Genomic DNA, 25601 nt, shown 5'->3' with positions numbered 1-25601 from the left:
TATCCTGCAGATTATTACACCACTGACCTCTCTACAGATCTGCAGAACCTCGCTCCTCCACCTCCTGACAGATACATAGTGATATATCCTGCAGATTATTACACCACTGACCTCTCTACAGATCTGCAGAACATTGCTCCTCCACCTCCTGACAGATACATAGTGATATATCCTGCAGATTATTACACCACTGACCTCTCTACAGATCTGCAGAACATCGCTCCTCTACCTCCTGACAGATACATAGTGATATATCCTGCAGATTATTACACTACTGACCTCTCTACAGATCTGCAGAACATCGCTCCTCTACCTCCTGACAGATACAGTGATATATCCTGCAGATTATTACACCACAGACCTCTCTACAGATCTGCAGAACATTGCTCCTCTACCTCGTGACAGATACATAGTGATATATCCTGCAGAGTATTACACCAGTGACCTCTCTACAGATCTGCAGAACATTGCTCCTCTACCTCCTGACAGATACATAGTGATATATCCTGCAGAGTATTACACCACTGACCTTTCTACAGATCTGCAGAACATCGCTCCTCTACCTCCTGACAGATACATAGTGATATATCCTGCAGACTATTACACCACTGACCTCTCTACAGATCTGCAGAACATCGCTCCTCTACCTCCTGACAGATACATAGTGATATATCCTGCAGATTATTACACCACTGACCTCTCTACAGATCTGCAGAACATCGCTCCTCTACCTCCTGACAGATACATAGTGATATATCCTGCAGACTATTACACCACTGACCTCTCTACAGATCTGCAGAACATCGCTCCTCTACCTCCTGACAGATACATAGTGATATATCCTGCAGATTATTACACCACTGACCTCTCTACAGATCTGCAGAACATTGCTCCTCTACGTCCTGACAGATACATAGTGACATATCCTGCAGATAATTACACCACTGACCTCTCTACAGATCTGCAGAACATTGCTCCTCTACCTCCTGACAGATACATAGTGACATATCCTGCAGATTATTACACCACTGACCTCTCTACAGATCTGCAGAACATCGATCCTCTACCTCCTGACAGATACATAGTGATATATCCTGCAGATTATTACATCACTGACCTCTCTACAGATTTGCAGAACATCGCTCCTCTACCTCCTGACAGATACATAGTGATATATTCTGCAGATTATTACACCACTGACCTCTCTACAGATCTGCAGAACATCGCTCCTCCACCTCCTGACAGATACATAGTGATATATCCTGCAGATTATTACACCACTGACCTCTCTACAGATCTGCAGAACATTGCTCCTCTAACTCCTGACAGGTACATAGTGATATATCCTGCAGATTATTGCACCACTGACCTCTCTACAGATCTGCAGAACATCGCTCCTCTACCTCCTGACAGATACATAGTGATATATCCTGCAGATTATTACACCACTGACCTCTCTAGAGATCTGCAGAACATCGCTCCTCTACCTCGTGACAGATACATAGTGATATATCCTGCAGATTATTACACCACTGACCTCTCTACAGATCTGCAGAACATCGCTCCTCTACCTCCTGACAGATACATAGTGATATATCCTGCAGATTATTACACCACTGACCTCTCTAGAGATCTGCAGAACATCGCTCCTCCACCTCCTGACAGATACATAGTGATATATCCTGCAGATTATTACACCACTGACCTCTCTACAGATCTGCAGAACATCGCTCCTCCACCTCCTGACAGATACATAGTGATATATCCTGCAGATTATTACACCACTGTCCTCTCTACAGATCTGCAGAACATCGCTCCTCTACCTCATGACAGATACATAGTGATATATCCTGCAGATTATTACACCACTGACCTCTCTACAGATCTGCAGAGCATCGCTCCTCTACCTCCTGACAGATACATAGTGATATATCCTGCAGATTATTACACCACTGACCTCTCTACAGATCTGCAGAACATCGCTCCTCCACCTCCTGACAGATACATAGTGATATATCCTGCAGATTATTACACCACTGATCTCTCTACAGATCTGCAGAGCATCGCTCCTCTACCTCCTGACAGATACATAGTGATATATCCTGCAGAGTATTACACCACTGACCTCTCTACAGATCTGCAGAACATCGCTCCTCTACCTCCTGACATACATAGTGATATATCCTGCAGATTATTACACCACTGACCTCTCTACAGATCTGCAGAACATCGCTCCTCTACCTCCTGACAGGTACATAGTGATATATCCTGCAGATTATTACACCACTGTCCTCTCTACAGATCTGCAGAACATTGCTCCTCTACCTCCTGACAGATACATAGTGCTATATCCTGCAGATTATTACACCTCTGACCTCTCTACAGATCTGCAGAACATTGCTCCTCTACCTCCTGACAGATACATAGTGATATATCCTGCAGATTATTACACCACTGACCTCTCTACAGATCTGCAGAACATCGCTCCTCTACCTCCTGACAGATACATAGTGATATATCCTGCAGATTATTACACCACTGACCTCTCTACAGATCTGCAGAACATCGCTCCTCTACCTCCTGACAGATACATAGTGATATATCCTGCAGATTATTACACCACTGACCTCTCTACAGATCTGCAGAACATCGCTCCTCTACCTCCTGACAGATACATAGTGATATATGCTGCAGATTATTACACCACTGACCTCACTACAGATCTGCAGAACATCGCTCCTCTACCTCCTGACAGATACATAGTGATATATCCTGCAGATTATTACACCACTGATCTCTCTACAGATCTGCAGAGCATTGCTCCTCTACCTCCTGACAGATACATAGTGATATATCCTGCAGATTATTACACCACTGACCTCTCTACAGATCTGCAGAACATTGCTCCTCTACCACCTGACAGATACATAGTGATATATCCTGCAGATTATTACACCACTGACCTCTCTACAGATCTGCAGAACATCGCTCCTCTACCTCCTGACAGATACATAGTGATATATCCTGCAGATTATTACACCACTGACCTCTCTACAGATCTGCAGAACATCGCTCCTCCACCTCCTGACAGATACATAGTGATATATCCTGCAGATCATTACACCACTGATCTCTCTACAGATCTGCAGAGCATCGCTCCTCTACCTCCTGACAGATACATAGTGATATATCCTGCAGATTATTACACCACTGACCTCTCTACAGATCTGCAGAACATCGCTCCTCTACCTCCTGACAGATACATAGTGATATATCCTGCAGATTATTACACCACTGACCTCTCTACAGATTTGCAGAACATCGCTCCTCTACCTCCTGACAGATACATAGTGATATATCCTGCAGATTATTACACCACTGACCTCTCTACAGATCTGCAGAACATCGCTCCTCTACCCCCTGACAAATACATAGTGATGTATCCTGCAGATTATTACACCACTGACCTCTCTACAGATCTGCAGAACATCGCTCCTCTACCTCCTGACAGATACATAGTGATATATCCTGCAGATTATTACACCACTGACCTCTCTACAGATCTGCAGAACATCGCTCCTCCACCTCCTGACAGATACATAGTGATATATCCTGCAGATTATTACACCACTGACCTCTCTACAGATCTGCAGAACATCGCTCCTCTACCTCCTGACAGATACATAGTGATATATCCTGCAGATTATTACACCACTGATCTCTCTACAGATCTGCAGAGCATTGCTCCTCTACCTCCTGACAGATACATAGTGATATATCCTGCAGATTATTACACCACTGACCTCTCTACAGATCTGCAGAACATTGCTCCTCTACCACCTGACAGATACATAGTGATATATCCTGCAGATTATTACACCACTGACCTCTCTACAGATCTGCAGAACATCGCTCCTCTACCTCCTGACAGATACATAGTGATATATCCTGCAGATTATTACACCACTGACCTCTCTACAGATCTGCAGAACATCGCTCCTCCACCTCCTGACAGATACATAGTGATATATCCTGCAGATTATTACACCACTGATCTCTCTACAGATCTGCAGAGCATCGCTCCTCTACCTCCTGACAGATACATAGTGATATATCCTGCAGATTATTACACCACTGACCTCTCTACAGATCTGCAGAACATCGCTCCTCTACCTCCTGACAGATACATAGTGATATATCCTGCAGATTATTACACCACTGACCTCTCTACAGATTTGCAGAACATCGCTCCTCTACCTCCTGACAGATACATAGTGATATATCCTGCAGATTATTACACCACTGACCCCTCTACAGATCTGCAGAACATCGCTCCTCCACCTCCTGACAGATACATAGTGATATATCCTGCAGATTATTACACCACTGACCTCTCTACAGATCTGCAGAACATTGCTCCTCCACCTCCTGACAGATACATAGTGATATATCCTGCAGATTATTACACCACTGACCTCTCTACAGATCTGCAGAACATCGCTCCTCTACCTCCTGACAGATACATAGTGATATATCCTGCAGATTATTACACCACTGACCTCTCTACAGATCTGCAGAACATCGCTCCTCCACCTCCTGACAGATACATAGTGATATATCCTGCAGATTATTACACCACTGATCTCTCTACAGATCTGCAGAGTATCGCTCCTCTACCTCCTGACAGATACATAGTGATATATCCTGCAGATTATTACACCAGTGACCTCTCTACAGATCTGCAGAACATCGCTCCTCTACCTCCTGACAGATACATAGTGATATATCCTGCAGATTATTACACCACTGACCTCTCTACAGATCTGCAGAACATCGCTCCTCCACCTTCTGACAGATACATAGTGATATATCCTGCAGATTATTACACCACTGATCTCTCTACAGATCTGCAGAGCATCGCTCCTCTACCTCCTGACAGATACATAGTGATATATCCTGCAGATTATTACACCAGTGACCTCTCTACAGATCTGCAGAACATCGCTCCTCTACCTCCTGACAGATACATAGTGATATATCCTGCAGATTATTACACCACTGACCTCTCTACAGATCTGCAGAACATTGCTCCTCTACCTCCTGACAGATACATAGTGATATCCTGCAGATTATTACACCTCTGACCTCTCTACAGATCTGCAGAGCATCGCTCCTCTACCTCCTGACAGATACATAGTGATATATCCTGCAGATTATTACACCAGTGACCTCTCTACAGATCTGCAGAACATCGCTCCTCTACCTCCTGACAGATACATAGTGATATATCCTGCAGATTATTACACCACTGACCTCTCTACAGATCTGCAGAACATCGCTCCTCCACCTTCTGACAGATACATAGTGATATATCCTGCAGATTATTACACCACTGATCTCTCTACAGATCTGCAGAGCATCGCTCCTCTACCTCCTGACAGATACATAGTGATATATCCTGCAGATTATTACACCAGTGACCTCTCTACAGATCTGCAGAACATCGCTCCTCTACCTCCTGACAGATACATAGTGATATATCCTGCAGATTATTACACCACTGACCTCTCTACAGATCTGCAGAACATTGCTCCTCTACCTCCTGACAGATACATAGTGATATCCTGCAGATTATTACACCTCTGACCTCTCTACAGATCTGCAGAACATTGCTCCTCTACCTCCTGACAGATACATAGTGATATATCCTGCAGATTATTACACCACTGACCTCTCTACAGATCTGCAGAACATCGCTTCTCTACCTCCTGACAGATCCATAGTGATATATCCTGCAGAGTATTACACCACTGACCTCTCTACAGATCTGCAGAACATTGCTCCTCCACCGCCTGACAGATACATAGTGATATATCCTGCAGATTATTACACTACTGACCTCTCTACAGATCTGCAGAACATTGCTCCTCTACCTCCTGACAGATACATAGTGATATATCCTGCAGACTATTACACCACTGACCTCTCTACAGATCTGCAGAACATCGCTCCTCCACCTCCTGACAGATACATAGTGATATATCCTGCAGATTATTACACCACTGACCTCTCTACAGATCTGCAGAACATTGCTCCTCCACCTCCTGACAGATACATAGTGATATATCCTGCAGATTATTACACCACTGACCTCTCTACAGATCTGCAGAACATCGCTCCTCTACCTCCTGACAGATACATAGTGATATATCCTGCAGATTATTACACTACTGACCTCTCTACAGATCTGCAGAACATTGCTCCTCTACCTCCTGACAGATAGATAGTGATATATCCTGCAGATTATTACACCACTGACCCCTCTACAGATCTGCAGAACATCGCTCCTCTACCTCCTGACAGATACATAGTGATATATCCTGCAGATTATTACACCACTGACCTCTCTACAGATCTGCAGAACATTGCTCCTCTACCTCCTGACAGATACATAGTGATATATCCTGCAGATTATTACACCACTGACCTCTCTACAGATCTGCAGAACATTGCTCCTCTACCTCCTGACAGATACATATTGATATATCCTGCAGATTATTACACCACTGACCTCTCTACAGATCTGCAGAACATCGCTCCTCTACCTCCTGACAGATACATAGTGATATATCCTGCAGATTATTACACCACTGACCTATCTACAGATCTGCAGAACATCGCTCCTCTACCTCCTGACAGATACATCGTGATATATCCTGCAGATTATTACACCACTGACCTCTCTACAGATCTGCAGAACATTGCCCCCTCTATCCCCTGATATATACATAGTGATATATTCTGCAGATTATTATTATTGGATGGTACTGGGAACACTGGATGGTACTCGGGGCACTGTGGATGGTCCTAGGAACACCGGATGGTACTGGGGGCACTGTGGATGGTACTGGGGGCACTGTGGATGATACTGGGACACTGTGGATGATACTGGGAACACTGGATGGTACTGGGAGCACTGTTGATGGTACTGGGGTACTGTGGATGGTACTGGGGGGCACTGTGGATGGTACTGGGGCACTGTGGATGATACTGGGAACACGGGATAGTACTGGGGCACTGTGGGGTGGTACTGGGAACACTGGATGGCACTGTGGATGGTACTGGGAACACTGGATGGTATTGGGGGCACTGTAGATGTTCCTAGGAACACTGGATGTACTGGGGGCACTGTGGATGGTACTGAGGGCACTGTGGATGGTACTGGGAACACTGGATGGTACTTGGGGCACTATGGATGGTACTGGGGTACTGTGGATGGTACTGGGGGCACTGTGGATAATACTGGGAACACGGGATTGTACTGGGAACACTGGATGGTACTGGGGGCACTGTGGATGGTACTGGGGTACTGTGGATGGTACTGGGGGCACTGTGGATAATACTGGGAACACGGGATTGTACTGGGAACACTGGATGGTACTGGGTCACTGTGGATGATACTGGGAACACTGGATGGTACTAGGGGCGCTGTGGATGGTACTGGGGCACTGTGGATGATACTGGGAACACTGGATAATACTGGGGCACTGTGGATGATACTGGGAAAACTGGATGGTATTGGGGCACTGTGGATGATACTGGGAACACTGGATGGTACTGGGGCATTGTGGATGATACTGGGAACACTGGATGGTATTGGGGCACTGTGGGTGATACTGGGAACACTGGATGGTATTGGGGCACTGTGGATTATACTGGGAACACTGGATGGTACTGGGGGCACTGTGGATGGTACTAAAAACACTGGATGTATTGGGGCACTGTGGATTATATTGGGAACACTGGATGGTACTGGGGGCACTGTGGATGGTCCTGGGAACACTGGATGGTACTGGGGGCACTGTGGATGGTACTGGGGGCACTGTGGATAATACTGGGAACACGGGATTTTACTGGGAACACTGGATGGTACTGGGGTACTGTGGGTGGTACTGGGAACACTAGATGGTACTGGGGGCACTGTGGATGGTACTGAGGCACTGTGGATGGTCCTGGGAACACTGGATGGTACTGGAGGCACTGGATTGTACTGGAGGCACTGGGGATGGTACTGGGGTCACTGCGGATGGTACTGGGTCACTGTGTATGATACTGGGAACATTGGATGGTACTAGGGGCGCTGTGGATGGTACTGGGGCACTGTGGATGATACTGGGAACACTGGATAATACTGGGGCGCTGTGGATGATACTGGGAACACGGGATAGTACTGGGAAAACTGGATGGTATTGGGGCACTGTGGATGATACTGGTAACACTGGATGGTACTGGGGCACTGTGGATGATACTGGGAACACTGGATGGTACTGGGGACACTGTGGATGGTACTAAAAACACGATGTATTGGGGCACTGTGGATTATATTTGGAACACTGGATGGTACTGGGGGCACTGTGGATGATACTGAGAGCACTGGATGGTACTGGGGACACTGTGGATGATACTGGATGGCACTGGGGGCACTGTGGATGATACTGGGAACACTGAATGGTACTGGGGACACTGTGGATGATACTCAGAACACTGGATGGTACTGGGGGCACTGTGAATGATACTGGGGCACTGTGGGTGGTAATGGGAACACTGGATGGTACTGGGGCACTGTGAATGATACTGGGGCACTGTGGGTGGTAATGGGAACACTGGATGGTACTGGGGCACTGTGGATGATACTGGGGCACTGTGGATGGTACTGGGAACACTGGATTGGGGCACTGTGGATGGTACTGGGAACACTGGATGGTACTGGGGCATTGTGGATGATACTGGGAACACTGGATGGTACTGGGGCACTGTGGATGGTACTGGGAACACTGGATGGTACTGGGGGCACTGTGGATGATACTGGGAACACTGGATGGTACTGGGCCACTGTGGATGATACTGGATGGCACTGGGGGCACTGTGGATGATACTGGGAACACTGGATAATACTGGGGCACTGTGGATGATACTGGGAAAACTGGATGGTATTGGGGCACTGTGGATGATACTGGGAACACTGGATGGTACTGGGGCATTGTGGATGATACTGGGAACACTGGATGGTATTGGGGCACTGTGGGTGATACTGGGAACACTGGATGGTATTGGGGCACTGTGGATTATACTGGGAACACTGGATGGTACTGGGGGCACTGTGGATAGTACTAAAAACACTGGATGTATTGGGGCACTGTGGATTATATTGGGAACACTGGATAGTACTGGGGGCACTGTGGATGGTCCTGGGAACACTGGATGGTACTGGGGGCACTGTGGATGGTACTGGGGGCACTGTGGATAATACTGGGAACACGGGATTTTACTGGGAACACTGGATGGTACTGGGGTACTGTGGGTGGTACTGGGAACACTGGATGGTACTGGGGGCACTGTGGATGGTACTGAGGCACTGTGGATGGTCCTGGGAACACTGGATGGTACTGGAGGCACTGGATTGTACTGGAGGCACTGGGGATGGTACTGGGGTCACTGCGGATGGTACTGGGTCACTGTGTATGATACTGGGAACACTGGATGGTACTAGGGACGCTGTGGATGGTACTGGGGCACTGTGGATGATACTGGGAACACTGGATAATACTGGGGCGCTGTGGATGATACTGGGAACACGGGATAGTACTGGGAAAACTGGATGGTATTGGGGCACTGTGGATGATACTGGTAACACTGGATGGTACTGGGGCACTGTGGATGATACTGGGAACACTGGATGGTATTGGGGCACTGTGGATTATACTGGGAACACTGGATGGTACTGGGGGCACTGTGGATGGTACTAAAAACACGATGTATTGGGGCACTGTGGATTATATTGGGAACACTGGATGGTACTGCAGATTATTACACCACTGACCTCTCTACAGATCTGCAGAACATCGCTCCTCCACCTCCTGACAGATACATAGTGATATATCCTGCAGATTATTACACCACTGACCTCTCTACAGATCTGCAGAACATCGCTCCTCCACCTCCTGACAGATACATAGTGATATATCCTGCAGATTATTACACCACTGACCTCTCTACAGATCTGCAGAACATTGCTCCTCCACCTCCTGACAGATACATAGTGATATATCCTGCAGATTATTACACCACTGACCTCTCTACAGATCTGCAGAACATTGCTCCTCTACCTCCTGACAGATACATAGTGATATATCCTGCAGATTATTACACCACTGACCTCTCTACAGATCTGCAGAACATCGCTCCTCTACCTCCTGACAGATACATAGTGATATATCCTGCAGATTATTACACCACTGACCTCTCTACAGATCTGCAGAACATTGCTCCTCTACCTCCTGACAGATACATAGTGATATATCCTGCAGATTATTACACCACTGACCTCTCTACAGATCTGCAGAACATCGCTCCTGTACCTCCTGACAGATACATAGTGATATATGCTGCAGATTATTACACCACTGACCTCTCTACAGATCTGCAGAACATCGCTCCTCCACCTCCTGACAGATACAAAGTGATATATCCTGCAGATTATTACACCACTGACCTCTCTACAGATCTGCAGAACATCGCTCCTCTACCTCCTGACAGATACATAGTGATATATCCTGCAGATTATTACACCACTGACCTCTCTACAGATCTGCAGAACATCGCTCCTCTACCTCCTGACAGATACATAGTGATATATCCTGCAGATTATTACACCACTGACCTCTCTACAGATCTGCAGAACATTGCCCCCTCTATCCCCTGATATATACATAGTGATATATTCTGCAGATTATTATTATTGGATGGTACTGGGAACACTGGATGGTACTCGGGGCACTGTGGATGGTACTGGGAACACTGGATGGTACTGGGGGCACTGTGGATGATACTGGGAACACTGGATGGTACTGGGAGCACTGTTGATGGTACTGGGGTACTGTGGATGGTACTGGGGGCACTGTGGATGGTACTGGGGCACTGTGGATGATACTGGGAACACGGGATAGTACTGGGGCACTGTGGGGTGGTACTGGGAACACTGGATGGCACTGTGGATGGTACTGGGAACACTGGATGGTACTGGGGGCACTGTAGATGTTCCTAGGAACACTGGATGGTACTGGGGGCACTGTAGATGTTCCTAGGAACACTGGATGTACTGGGGGCACTGTGGATGGTACTGGGGGCACTGTGGATGGTACTGAGGCACTGTGGATGGTACTGGGAACACTGTATCGTACTGGGAACACTGGATGGTACTTGGGGCACTATGGATGGTACTGGGGTACTGTGGATGGTACTGGGGGCACTGTGGATAATACTGGGAACACGGGATTGTACTGGGAACACTGGATGGTACTGGGGGCACTGTGGATGGTACTGGGGTACTGTGGATGGTACTGGGGGCACTGTGGATAATACTGGGAACACGGGATTGTACTGGGAACACTGGATGGTACTGGGGTACTGTGGATGGTCCTGGGAACACTGGATGGTACTGGGGTCACTGTGGATGGTACTGGGTCACTGTGGATGATACTGGGAACACTGGATGGTACTAGGGGCGCTGTGGATGGTACTGGGGCACTGTGGATGATACTGGGAACACTGGATAATACTGGGGCACTGTGGATGATACTGGGAAAACTGGATGGTATTGGGGCACTGTGGATGATACTGGGAACACTGGATGGTACTGGGGCATTGTGGATGATACTGGGAACACTGGATGGTATTGGGGCACTGTGGGTGATACTGGGAACACTGGATGGTATTGGGGCACTGTGGATTATACTGGGAACACTGGATGGTACTGGGGGCACTGTGGATGGTACTAAAAACACTGGATGTATTGGGGCACTGTGGATTATATTGGGAACACTGGATGGTACTGGGGGCACTGTGGATGGTCCTGGGAACACTGGATGGTACTGGGGGCACTGTGGATGGTACTGGGGGCACTGTGGATAATACTGGGAACACGGGATTTTACTGGGAACACTGGATGGTACTGGGGTACTGTGGGTGGTACTGGGAACACTGGATGGTACTGGGGGCACTGTGGATGGTACTGAGGCACTGTGGATGGTCCTGGGAACACTGGATGGTACTGGAGGCACTGGATTGTACTGGAGGCACTGGGGATGGTACTGGGGTCACTGCGGATGGTACTGGGTCACTGTGTATGATACTGGGAACATTGGATGGTACTAGGGGCGCTGTGGATGGTACTGGGGCACTGTGGATGATACTGGGAACACTGGATAATACTGGGGCGCTGTGGATGATACTGGGAACACGGGATAGTACTGGGAAAACTGGATGGTATTGGGGCACTGTGGATTATACTGGGAACACTGGATGGTACTGGGGACACTGTGGATGGTACTAAAAACACGATGTATTGGGGCACTGTGGATTATATTTGGAACACTGGATGGTACTGGGGGCACTGTGGATGATACTGAGAACACTGGATGGTACTGGGGACACTGTGGATGATACTGGATGGCACTGGGGGCACTGTGGATGATACTGGGAACACTGAATGGTACTGGGGACACTGTGGATGATACTCAGAACACTGGATGGTACTGGGGGCACTGTGAATGATACTGGGGCACTGTGGGTGGTAATGGGAACACTGGATGGTACTGGGGCACTGTGAATGATACTGGGGCACTGTGGGTGGTAATAGGAACACTGGATGGTACTGGGGCACTGTGGATGATACTGGGGCACTGTGGATGGTACTGGGAACACTGGATTGGGGCACTGTGGATGGTACTGGGAACACTGGATGGTACTGGGGCATTGTGGATGATACTGGGAACACTGGATGGTACTGGGGCACTGTGGATGGTACTGGGAACACTGGATGGTACTGGGGGCACTGTGGATGATACTGGGAACACTGGATGGTACTGGGCCACTGTGGATGATACTGGATGGCACTGGGGGCACTGTGGATGATACTGGGAACACTGAATGGTACTGGGGACACTGTGGATGATACTCGGAACACTGGATGGTACTCGGGGCACTGTGAATGGTACTGGGAACACTGGATGGTACTGGGGGCACTGTGGATGATACTGGGAACACTGGCTGGTATTGGGGGCACTGTGGATGGTATGTAGGGCACTGGATGGTACTCTAGGCACTGTGGATGATACTGGGAACACTGGATGGTACTGTGGGCACTGGGGATGAGACTGGGAACACTGGATGGTACTGGGGACACTGTGGATGATACTCAGAACACTGGATGATACTGGGGCACTGTGGATGATACTGGGAACACTGGATGGTACTGGGGATGATACTGGGAACACTGGATGGTACTGGGAGCACCGTGGATGATATTGGGAGAATCATCAATGGCACTGGGGGTTCTGTGGACACTGGATAGCACTGGGGGCACTGTGGATGGTACTGGGGAATAATGAATGGCACTGGAGGTACTTTGAATGGTACTGGAGGAACTGTGGATGGTACCAGGAGTATCATAAATAGTATTTGGGGTATTGTGGATGGTACTGGGGATACTGTGTATGGTACTGTGGATGGTACTGGGGGCCCTGTGAATGGCATTGGAGATACTGTGACTGCTACTAGGTGCACTGGGTATTTTACTGGGAGCACTGTGGTTGGTACTGGGGACACTGTGGATGGTACGGGAGTCACGAGGGATGGGAATGGGGTCACGATTGATGGTACTGGGGTTACTATGGATGGCACTGTGGATGGCACTGGGAGCACTTTGGATGGGACTAGGATCACTGTGGATAGTACTGGGTGCACTGTGGATGACCCTGGGGTCACTGTGAATGGTACTGGGGGTACTGTGGATGGGACGGGGGTCACTGTGGATGGCACTGGAAGCACTTTGGATGGCACTGGGGTCACTGTGGATGACACAGGTCACTGTGGATGGTACTGGGGTCACTATGGATGGCACTGGGGGCACTGTGGATGGCACTCTGGTTAGCTCTATTGTGTGCTTCAGCCTGCTACCACTAGTGAGTCCTTGGCGTCTCTGTGGCTTGGCTGGTAAAGCTCAAGTAGAATAAGTTTGTGAACCCCTTACTCTAGATCCCTTCTTCTGCTCCCTTTACCTTCCTGTCTCAAGGCCTCTGATCTCCTCTCAAGTGTCATGTCCTCCTCCTGCTCCCTGTTCACACTTGTCTCATACATATGAATACATTCTGTAGATAATCCCCTATAGACAGCAGATTATTACATCACTGTCCTCTCTAGACATCTGCAGAACATTGCTGTTTCCACTCTCCATAGACAGAGATATATTAGTATAGAATAACATGTGTCATATATATGGGCCTTAAGCCTTAAAGGGGAACTCCACTCTGCACTGATCGTTCTGTTTTCAGCAGAGTTATACTTGATGACTCACTCCCAAAATTATTTCTACTTCGGTTCTTTCACAGAAGCAATACGAGAAAGGCAAAAAAAAACAGTGACTACTCTCTGACTACGACTACAGTTACCACAGAGGTGGTCATCCAGTTTTCCTAGTGTTCTAAATTGCAAATCTGCTTAGTGAGGGAGTGATACAGGAGTGGCTGATGCAAACTTACCAATAGTCCTGTTTTCATAGGACTGTTCCTTGAACTAAACCTAAAAAGGGGCGTCCCTGGGTAGAGTGGGGGTGGAGCTTTAAAATGTATTGTGATTTGAGACTTATGGGGTAAAGCGAGTGGGGGTCATAATGGTGGCCATGTTGGTTATCACTTTGCTTTCCAGATATTTTTCATATCTCTTTCTGGGTGACAACCAATATGCCCACCGTTACGGCCCCCACAGGGGTAGTCACCCAGCTTTCCTAGGGCCCTGAATAGTAATATGTAGGCAGATTTGCCATTCAGAACTCACAGAAAAGTGGGTGACCACACTGGTGGGGCCCATAATAGCGGCCATAGTGGTTGTCACACAGCTTTAAAGGTAAAGGACATCATTTTTTTTTTCTTTTAAGTTAAGGCGGAAATGCTGTGACCCTATATTGAGACTGGAGGTGAGCAGAACTCATGGCAGCGGGCGGGCGGGCGGGCAGGCATGCGCTTCTTTTCCACGGGGACATTCTGCCGCTGTGATTGTGCGGCGTAGAGGGTTCTTGCCAGCGCAGCTCATCAGTCCTTTCCCTTTCAACATCTAATGAAACCGACGTGGCCAAACAATTGAATTTCATTCATTTCGCTAAAACGGTTCTCTAGTCCAGCTGTGCCCGGGCCCGGAGACCACTCACGCAGCCTCTTCAGGACACGGCTCCCCCTCCCGGCTCTTCTTCTTCTTCTTGGAATGAACATAGTGAGAAGCCAGTCTGTCGGCATGATGAGGCCGGACCGTGGAGCTGATTGGGCATTAAGTGGAGGCTTTGTGTGGCGCACAATGGCGACCATATGTCAGCAGCGGGAACAATGGACGTCCCAGAAGGCCGGAGCGGCGGCAGAATGTCCACACGCCGCACAGCACGTTCATCTATCGCTCTGCACACACTTCATGCAACCTCTGGGGGAGCAAAGATGGGGGGGGGGGTCCCCGGCCTGGTCCCTATTTATCATTACTGCACTGGAGCTCAGGAGAGGGGGACAAATTGGATTTATATGAGATGTGACAAAAAAAATTCCATTGATCATGAGCTTGTAATAGTAGAAGAGGCTGGAGGCGCTGCCAGGAAGTGTTATCTCTTACAGGGGCCGACCTGAAAGTCACAGGAGTCTCTGCTTCTAGAGGGAAGAGCGAGGGGTCAAAGGGATTAACTAGTGTTTGATGTCCTGATATCTATCTATCTATGTATCTCATATCTATCTATCTATCTCATATCTATCTATCTATCTATCTATCTATCTATCTATCTATCTCATATCTATCTATCTATCTATCTATCTATCTATCTCATATCTATCTATCTATCTATCTATCTCATATCTATCTATCTCATATCTATCTATCTCATCTCTATCTATCTATCTATCTATCTATCTATCTCATATCTATCTATCTATCTATCTATCTATCTCATATCTATCTATCTCATATCTATCTATCTATCTATCTATCTATCTCATATCTATCTATCTATCTATCTCATATCTATCTATCTATCTATATATCTATCTATCTCATATCTATCTATCTCATATCTATCTATCTCATATCTATCTATCTCATCTCTATCTATCTATCTATCTATCTATCTAATATCTATCTATCTATCTATCTCATATCTATCTATCTCATATCTATCTATCTCATCTCTATCTATCTATCTATCTATCTAATATCTATCTATCTATCTCATATCTATCTATCTATCTATCTCATATCTATCTATCTATCTCATATCTATCTATCTATCTATCTATCTATCTATCTATCTATCTATCTATCTCATATCTATCTATCTATCTATCTATCTATCTATATATCTATCTATCTCATATCTATCTATCTCATATCTATCTATCTCATATCTATCTATCTCATATCTATCTATCTCATCTCTATCTATCTATCTATCTATCTATCTATCTATCTATCTATCTATCTATCTATCTATCTATCTATCTATCTATCTATCTAATATCTATCTATCTATCTCATATCTATCTATCTCATATCTATCTATCTCATATCTATCTATCTCATCTCTATCTATCTATCTATCTCATATCTATCTATCTCATATCTATCTATCTATCTATCTCATCTCTATCTATCTCATCTCTATCTATCTATCTATCTATCTATCTCATATCTATCTATCTATCTATCTATCTATCTATCTATCTATCTATCTATCTATCTATCTATCTATCTATCTCATATCTATCTATCTCATATCTATCTATCTATCTATCTCATATCTATCTCATATCTATCTATCTCATCTCTATCTATCTCATATCTATCTATCTCATCTCTATCTATCTATCTATCTATCTATCTATCTATCTATCTATCTATCTATCTATCTATCTATCTATCTATCTATCTATCTATCTATCTATCTATCTATCTAATATCTATCTATCTCATATCTATCTATCTCATATCTATCTATCTCATATCTATCTATCTCATCTCTATCTATCTATCTATCTATCTATCTATCTATCTATCTATCTCATATCTATCTATCTCATAATCTATCTATCTCATATCTATCTATCTATCTCATATCTATCTATCTATCTATCTATCTATCTATCTATCTATCTATCTATCTATCTATCTATCTATCTATCTATCTCATATCTATCTATCTCATATCTATCTATCTATCTATCTCATATCTATCTATCTATCTCATATCCATCTATCTATCTATCTATCTATCTATCTCATATCTATCTATCTCATATCTATCTATCTATCTATCTATCTATCTATCTATCTATCTATCTATCTATCTATCTATCTATCTATCTATCTATCTCATATCTATCTATCTATCACATATCTATCTATCTCATATCTATCTATCTATCTATCTCATATCTATCTATCTCATATCTATCTATCTATCTATCTATCTATCTATCTATCTATCTATCTATCTATCTATCTATCTCATATCTATCTATCTATCACATATCTATCTATCTCATATCTATCTATCTATCTATCTATCTCATATCTATCTATCTATCTCATATCTATCTATCTATCCCATATCTATCTATCTATCTATCTATCTATCTATCTATCTATCTATCTATCTCATATCTATCTATCTATCTATCTATCTAATATCTATCTATCTAATATCTATCTATCTATCTCATATCTATCTATCTATCTATCTATCTATCTATCTATCTATCTATCTATCTATCTATCTATCTATCTATCTATCTCATATCTATCTATCTATCTCATATCTATCTATCTATCTATCTATCTATCTATCTATCTATCTATCTATCAGATCTCTTCATTTATTTTCTGAAATTAATTTTAATAATAATAGCTGTGTTTTAATGGTTTATATGAAGCTATTCACTCTGTGATAACACTAAGCTGCCTGAGCACAAGCACAAGAAGAGTTGTCATGGGGACACAGGTTCATAAGCTCATACAAGTTCTGTTACTTTAATCTTTGATAACTTGACAATGGAATAAGAGATTTAAAGGGAACTGAATGCAAATAATTAAAGTGGACGCTCAGCTGTGGTCTAAATCCCTTTCCCTGGGTAATGCTTACCTGCTATTATTTTATTTAGTATCAGCCTCATTAGGGCACAGCTATGATTAATGACTCCAGCCTGGCTGCAATGCCTTGTGGGGGTCTAAGGTAGTCTAAAATCCATTTATAGTCTTATTTCCCCCATGCTTTATACTGCAGCTCTTCTTCTTCTTCACATTGGCTGTTCTTTAAAAGCACAAAGATAGTAGTTCATTGAGAGCTGATCGCTCTTCATTAGTCAGGACAGTCCTTATTGGTTAGTCCGATATATACTTGCACTTAGGGCTACATGGCGACTTCAGATGCGCAAAAGTTAATTCGCCGCATCCTATCGGCATTACTAGAAGAGCGCTGTATCCCGGGCTTTATAAATACTCGGCTTTAGACGGATCAGCCGTCTTTTCTCACCTTTGTCGCTGTTCTAAAGGTCACGTCTGCCGAGTTTATTTATCACGCATCCTAAACTACGAATTTCCATTTGTCATAACGCGGTCGGCTCATCCGGCGTCTAATCCCAAACATTTTTTTTTTTTAAGTCTCTGCGTAAAATATACAACGACGACTAATAACATTTCCGAATTTGCAATTTTTCGAAGATCCCCCTGTGTTGACCTAAAGATCTCCGGTGGCGTCTCGGACACTTCTTGCTCCCGTCGAGACATTATCTCCAGCGCGGTAAATATTCAGCCAGGCGACAGGTTCAATCTCCAGGCCCCCCTCTGTGTTCCCGTCTACTCTTCATCCCCGGGGAGATGCGGTGGCTTGAGAGGGTCATAAGCTTTAGCAAAACATTGGTTTATATAGACCCCGGCATGAGACGAGGAGGTCTACCTTGACCCGGTGACTCGTCTTCTTCACTTGGAAGCTACGAGGGTCCGATGGTTGGCCGCTCAGTGGAGCGGTTATTAAAATTCATCTCCTTGGATGGCGGATGGCCATTTCACACTTCTTCACTCGATTTTTCACTCTGATGTTGCCTATTTTTTGATCTAATGCATCCCTGCTGGGAAGCGATGCTACCGTGTCCAACCGATTCTCTGAAGAAATTTGGAGCAACTGAACGAACAGCTGCAGCCCTCATTTCCCTGAGGGGACCCCCATGTTCTGAGGGTAAACAAAAGCAAAACCATGGTAGAACTAACCCCTTCCTCCCCGGTCACAGGCATTGTGTGTCGACAAGACATCTTCATGCGTTCCGGACTGTTTCGTTGGCTCTGTCCTATTTCCCGGGCAGGGGGTAGACAACCATTGTCCAAAAAACAGTGATCTCTAATCATCCTTATTATGTCGGAGATATATGATCGTTCATGGTGGCTCGGCTTATATTGGGTCAATAGTAAAGCCACCTGAGATATTTCACCTCTAAAAATTGGACATGGATGTCCAGGGCTCATGCTTCAAGTATCGACTCCGAATATTGGTCAACAACCTTCTCAATGGGAGGCATTTGGGATCCAAGGGTTGTCCGGATATGTCTGGGGAAAAAAGGACGAGAGGCGACTACGATGTAGGACCAGACATGAAGAAGGAAGGTTCCTCAAGACTTTGTCCTTCTTACTGCTCTACAATAGGAAACCGATTGATAGGAAGACAAATTATCAATAAGAATATCCTACTTGATGGCCATGAAACTTCTACTATATGACTAGATAAGAACCACTGATCGCTGGGCCGAGGGTTGGAAGGAGTAGACCATTAATTCTTGAGCGGTGGGACTCGAAAGCTGAACTTTCCATGAAATTTAGCAGTTTCCTTTCCATAATTAGCTTTTGATGATTGATCTGCAAAGTGACTTTCGGTGACATCATCGATCCAGGTTCTTGGACTTTTCTAGGACCACCCATAATTAGTCCTCAGCTATAATCTATAAATATCAAGAATCAGGAGGGTGACATTCGGTGACATCATCGATCCAGGTTCTTGGACTTTTCTAGGACCACCCATAAAAAGTCCTCGGCTATAATCTATAAATATCAAGAATCAGGAGGGTGACATTCGGTGACATCATCGATCCAGGTTCTTGGACTTTTCTAGGACCACCCATAATTAGTCCTCAGCTATAATCCATAAATATCAAGACTCAGCAAGGGTGACATTCGGTGACATCATTGATCCAGGTTCTTGGACTTTTCTAGGACCACCCATAATTAGTCCTCAGCTATAATCTATAAATATCAAGATTCAGGAGGGTGACATCATCGATCCAGGTTCTTGGACTTTTCTAGGACCTCCCATAATTAGTCCTCCGCTATAATCTATAAATATCAAGATTCAGTAAGGCTGGAAACCTAATGTGTGTGAGGGTAGCCCGAATGTCCCCCAACATCTGTCGTCCGGGATGTATGACCAATATTTGGGGGATAAAGGCTACCATGGCGGCAGCTTGAAGGGTAACTAAACCTTTACAAAACTTTGATATGTCAGAAGTTTTGATCGGTGGGGTGAGCGCTGTGCCGCTTTGTTTTTCATCGTCTTTTCTCGGCTTTCAGCGGTGTACAGGCTCAATAGAAAGTCTATGAATGCCCCATTGCTGGAAACTGCCACCAAAAATCATAACCTCACCAAGATGCTGGGGTAAAGCAAAATCCCTGGATCGGCAAATATAGGAAGACTTCAAAGTACCCCTCCCCGAATTACAAAATAAACTTTTCATACACAGACGAGGTCCATACAGAGAGCGAGAGGTCCTGAGTGTATTAACGCCTTATGACTTAATACGCCCTTTAAAGAGGACCTGTCCCCTCTCCTGACCCGTCTGTTTTAATAAATAATTGTATTCCCAATGAAAAAAACATTATTTTCTTAAATTGTGCCGTTCCTTTGTTATTCTTCCTAGAAATGTAAGAATAAATTGACAACTGGGTGTTACCAGTTGGGGGCGTGTCCCTACACAGACTGACCATATCCAATCAGTGCTGACAGTGTGAGACTGTGTAGGGACACGCCCTTTTGACAAGGGAAATGGTAACGCCCAGTTGTTAATTTATTCATACATTTCTAGGAGGGATAACAGAGGAACGGCACAATGCAGAGCTCTGAGAAAATACGTTCCAGAATTGTTATTTCACGGGGAATACAAGTATTTACTAAAATAGACCTGTCAGGAGGGGTGACCGGTCCACTTTAAAAAGCATTTCCCACTAAGATTAAAAAAAAATTTAAATCACCCGAATGCACAAATGCCACTACTTCTCCCACAAGGTTGTCACCCAACTTTCCTAGGCCCCTGAATGGTACATCCACCTAAAGATTTAGATGTTCGCATTTCATATAACTAGGTATATTTGCCATTCAGAGTTGAAGGAAAGATGGGCGACCACTCCGGTGGATGCTGTAATGGGGGCCACATTGGGGGTCACCCAGCTTGCCAAATAAATCAACTGAATAGAAATAAAGGTGGAGGACACGGAGATTGAACCTGGAGCGGTTCGTAGTTTTGTAAGGGGGGGATCTGCAGTTGTGTAAGGGTTAATTCGTGGACAGCTGCGACCGGGGGTTCCCAAATGAGAATCCGTCAGATGTGACCTCTGGAGCGAGATCGACGGCGGATGATATTAACGAGGCGTCTACCAATCACAGCCACTTCAAAGACTCAATTACAAGTATTGATCAGGCGCAGGCCGGGTCACCTCGCGAGGGTGGGCTGAGCAATATAGAAATGACCCCCCTCTCCTGGCCGGCTCCTTTGTTTGGTAATAAATGGGCACACCTCTCCGCCTGTCGCCTGCTGTTATCGCCATCTACACCAGACCGGCCAACGCTCTCTCCAGGGAAAACAGCTGACCCCGGCTCGTGCCATCTTAAGTCATGGAGGATCCTGTCTCCCCGTCAGATCTCCCTCCCCCCCCCCCTCTATCGCCCCTCCGGCTTTTAATCATCACGCCTCCCCCCCCCCACCTTCATACAAAGTGACAGAGACTCCAGCTGTGCGAGGGAAGTCGCCGCTCAGGCTGAACAATAACCGAGATCTATAATGTGCGCGAATACAAATCCGTGTCTGAACAGCAACCAAGCTATAAGTCAATCTGGCGAATCTACACACGAGCACTTTACCCGCAACTCAATGCGTCGGCGATACATGTGATCACCACTAGGTGTCCCGGGCCGGGCGATCCTACTACAAGACGGTTGTATCCTGTCGGATGATGTCACAGCGTGAGCGGAGGGGTCACGTGATGTAAGACATTTTTTTTCACAGAAAATGGCGCCATCTGGGGATATTTATAAAATGTCATCCAGCCTGTAGACGGCGGGCCTCCTACCGGCGTTCGACCGGTTGACTTATAATGGATGGCCGAAGCCTCCATAGCTTTTTTTTGCTTCGTCATAACAATAGAATAAAAAAACGGATGCGTCGGAGCCATTAGCATGACAGACAATAATGGCGTCTGATGGAACCCAATGACTTCAGTCAGATTTCCGTCATGGTGTACGGAATTTTATCGGAAAAAATGGTGCCGCATGCCGCGCTATTTCTTCCGGAATTGTTCACTGGATCCACGTCGGAGCCTCCGACGCAGGTGTGAACAGAGCCGTAACCATGGTTCCCAATGCATAGCTGCCGCTGTGATGTTCCTCCATAGAGGAGGACTGACCATTTTGCACAAAGACCCCAAAACTAGTCCCCACTCTACCCAGAAAATGTTTATGTGGGAACCATGGAAGATTCATGACCAATGTACGGGCTACCATGCTCCATAAAACCACCTGAAATGTGGTGTAAATTTCGGCCAAGGCTATTTATTAAATTGTAAACCAATTGTACAAAAATCGTTAGCCGGCCATATCAACCGCGTAAAATTTGTTAACCAAAATAAAACATGTAAATTAATAACATACCGGAAGGGGTTCGTCATTGTGCCCCACCCAGTTTTACCAACTGAGTGAGCATGCGCTCCCATTTCCAGCCTAAAAACATCCCCCAGGCTGACTACCCCCGCCAAGAGCCAGTCGTATGACACCTCATGCCGGCTGCGCTCCCCCACCAACAGCCAAGGCCTCTTCCAGGCCGTCCTGCAGCCCCACATTGAAGATATCCAATTTCCGTCAGATGAACCCCATCTGGACGGAACAAACCGGTCGCCGCGCCTTCCAATAAGCGGTGACGCACCACAACACCCCCGAGGAGACGCATAAAGGCTGCCATCTCCTTGTTGACTTTGCCCCGGGACCTAGCCAACGCTAATGGGTCCCTGGCGTGTAGCCACACCAACCTCGGCACCATCTCCGACCAGACCAATCGTACACCTGGCAAGAGAGCCGGTGAGCGAACCACATCCCTCTTCATCGCTTTCAACAAATCTCGCTGAGACAGTTTTCCGAGGTCATTACCTCCTACCTGCAGCACCAATATCTTCGGAACTCCAACCAACCGGGATATGCTGACCACTTCTGACACCAGAGTGTCCCACCGAAGACCCCTGTAACCAAACAACCGCAGTTCCAGCTGGTCCTTCGAAAAGCCGAGCCGTTCGCCATTCTTCCTCACTCCAGCTCTCCTATGTGCCCAATAATTGTATGAGTGTCCAACGATCTATGCCCCCACCGGACATGAGGCTGCGGAGAGATGCACCAACCAACACAACATCAGCCCTAAATCGGAAAATACAAAAAAAAACATTCACCCCACCGCAAACCCAGTCACTTTTCAGGCACCCACACTCGCCCTGGGAGTTCATACCTCTTATAGGCACCCAACTTCCAACGACCAATGCTCTTCACTCGATCCACACTCAGACCAAAGCGAGATGCTTCGGTGGCGGCACCCACTCTAAACGAATGGGTGCCGAACTCCCACGCCGCACCTCCTAAACTGCTAATACACTTCCGAAGAACGGTCAGAAATTGAAAGCGGGACAAAAAGGACCCATCAGAATGCACAAAAAAAGGGCCCAAACTGACAGGAATCCTGATCTGGCGAAATGACAGAAAAAGAGTAACCGGACAGATCCGTTTATCCGCGATGGCGGACAGGGAAACTGACACCCCCTTCCCATCGTGATCCGTCTTGGAAAAATGAAGCCAAATGTTCACTGAGCCAAAATCCAGAACCAAGCTCAGTACATATATACAGCACCAGAACCAAGCTCAGTACATAAACACAGCACCAGAACCCAGCTCATTACATATATACAGCACCAGAACAAAGCTCAGTACATAAATACAGCACCAGAACCAACATCATTACATATATACAGCGCCAGAACAAAGCTCAGTACATATATACAGCACCAGAACAAAGCTCAGTACATAAATACAGCACCAGAACAAAGATCATTACATATATACAGCGCCAGAACAAAGCTCAGTACATAAATACAGCACCAGAACAAAGATCATTACATATATACAGCGCCAGAACAAAGCTCAGTACATAAATACAGCATCAGAACCAAGCTCATTACATAAATACAGCTCCAGTACCAAGCTCAGTACATATATACAGCGCCAGAACAAAGCTCAGTACATATATACAGCGCCAGAACAAAGCTCAGTACATATATACAGCATCAGAACCAAGCTCAGTACATAAATACAGCTCCAGTACTAAGCTCAGTACATATATACAGCGCCAGAACAAAGCTCATTACATATATACAGCACCAGCACAAATACAGCTCAATTTAGTGCAACCCCTGCCATATAGGTTTGCACTCATTTGTTTCCAGCTCCCAGCATGGCCCAAACAATGCAGATCATACAGTGACTACAGTGCTGATTAGAGGCAGAATGAACATTTACATTAAGTGACTCACCGGTGACATCTCAGATTCTAGTTCTTTTTCTCCATCTGGTCCAGACCTCTATGATGACTTCTCCCGGTCACAGCCCATTTCTGCAGTTTGCCGCTCACATGTCTTCAGCTTCTCACTTTTCCAACATTTCTACACCTATAAATAAATATAAAGTTCTCATTATACCACACACTACCCCCCTAAATATAATCGTGCCATACACCACCTCTAATTATAATAGCACCATACACCGTGTCCCACACACACACCGTGCCCCCTGTAGATAGTGCCCCCATATAGCCCACCCCTATAGTGTCCCACAAATAGCTCCCCCTATAGTGCTCCACAGATAGCCCACCCCTGTATATAGCCCCCCTGTAGATATAGACCACCCCTGTATATAGCCCCCTGTAGATATAGCACACACCTGTATATAGTGCCCCACCTATAGTCCACCCCTGTATATAGTGCTCCACAGATAGCCCACCCCTGTATATAGCCCCCTGTAGATATAGCCCACCCCTGTATATAGCCCCCTGTAGATATAGCACACACCTGTATATAGTGCCCCACCTATAGTCCACCCCTGTATATAGTGCTCCACAGATAGCCCACCCCTGTATATAGCCCCCCTGTATAAAGTGTTCCATAGATAGCCCACC

General features: G+C 45.8%; 1 long non-coding RNA gene across 1 annotated transcript in view; it reads right to left on the bottom strand.

Moving 5' to 3' along the window:
- Positions 1 to 25601, bottom strand: part of LOC142664688 (uncharacterized) — a 49354-nt gene that overhangs the window by 22904 nt on the left and 849 nt on the right. The window contains exon 2 of the long non-coding RNA XR_012851357.1: positions 24961 to 25095. This is a non-coding gene — a long non-coding RNA (uncharacterized LOC142664688). The remainder of the gene's footprint in view (positions 1 to 24960; positions 25096 to 25601) is intronic.

Source organism: Rhinoderma darwinii, chromosome 12, assembly GCF_050947455.1.
Source record: "Rhinoderma darwinii isolate aRhiDar2 chromosome 12, aRhiDar2.hap1, whole genome shotgun sequence".
NCBI classification, from domain to species: Eukaryota; Metazoa; Chordata; class Amphibia; order Anura; family Rhinodermatidae; genus Rhinoderma; species Rhinoderma darwinii.
Note: the sequence above shows the minus strand (reverse complement) of the source record. Positions and strands in the feature narration are given on the sequence as shown.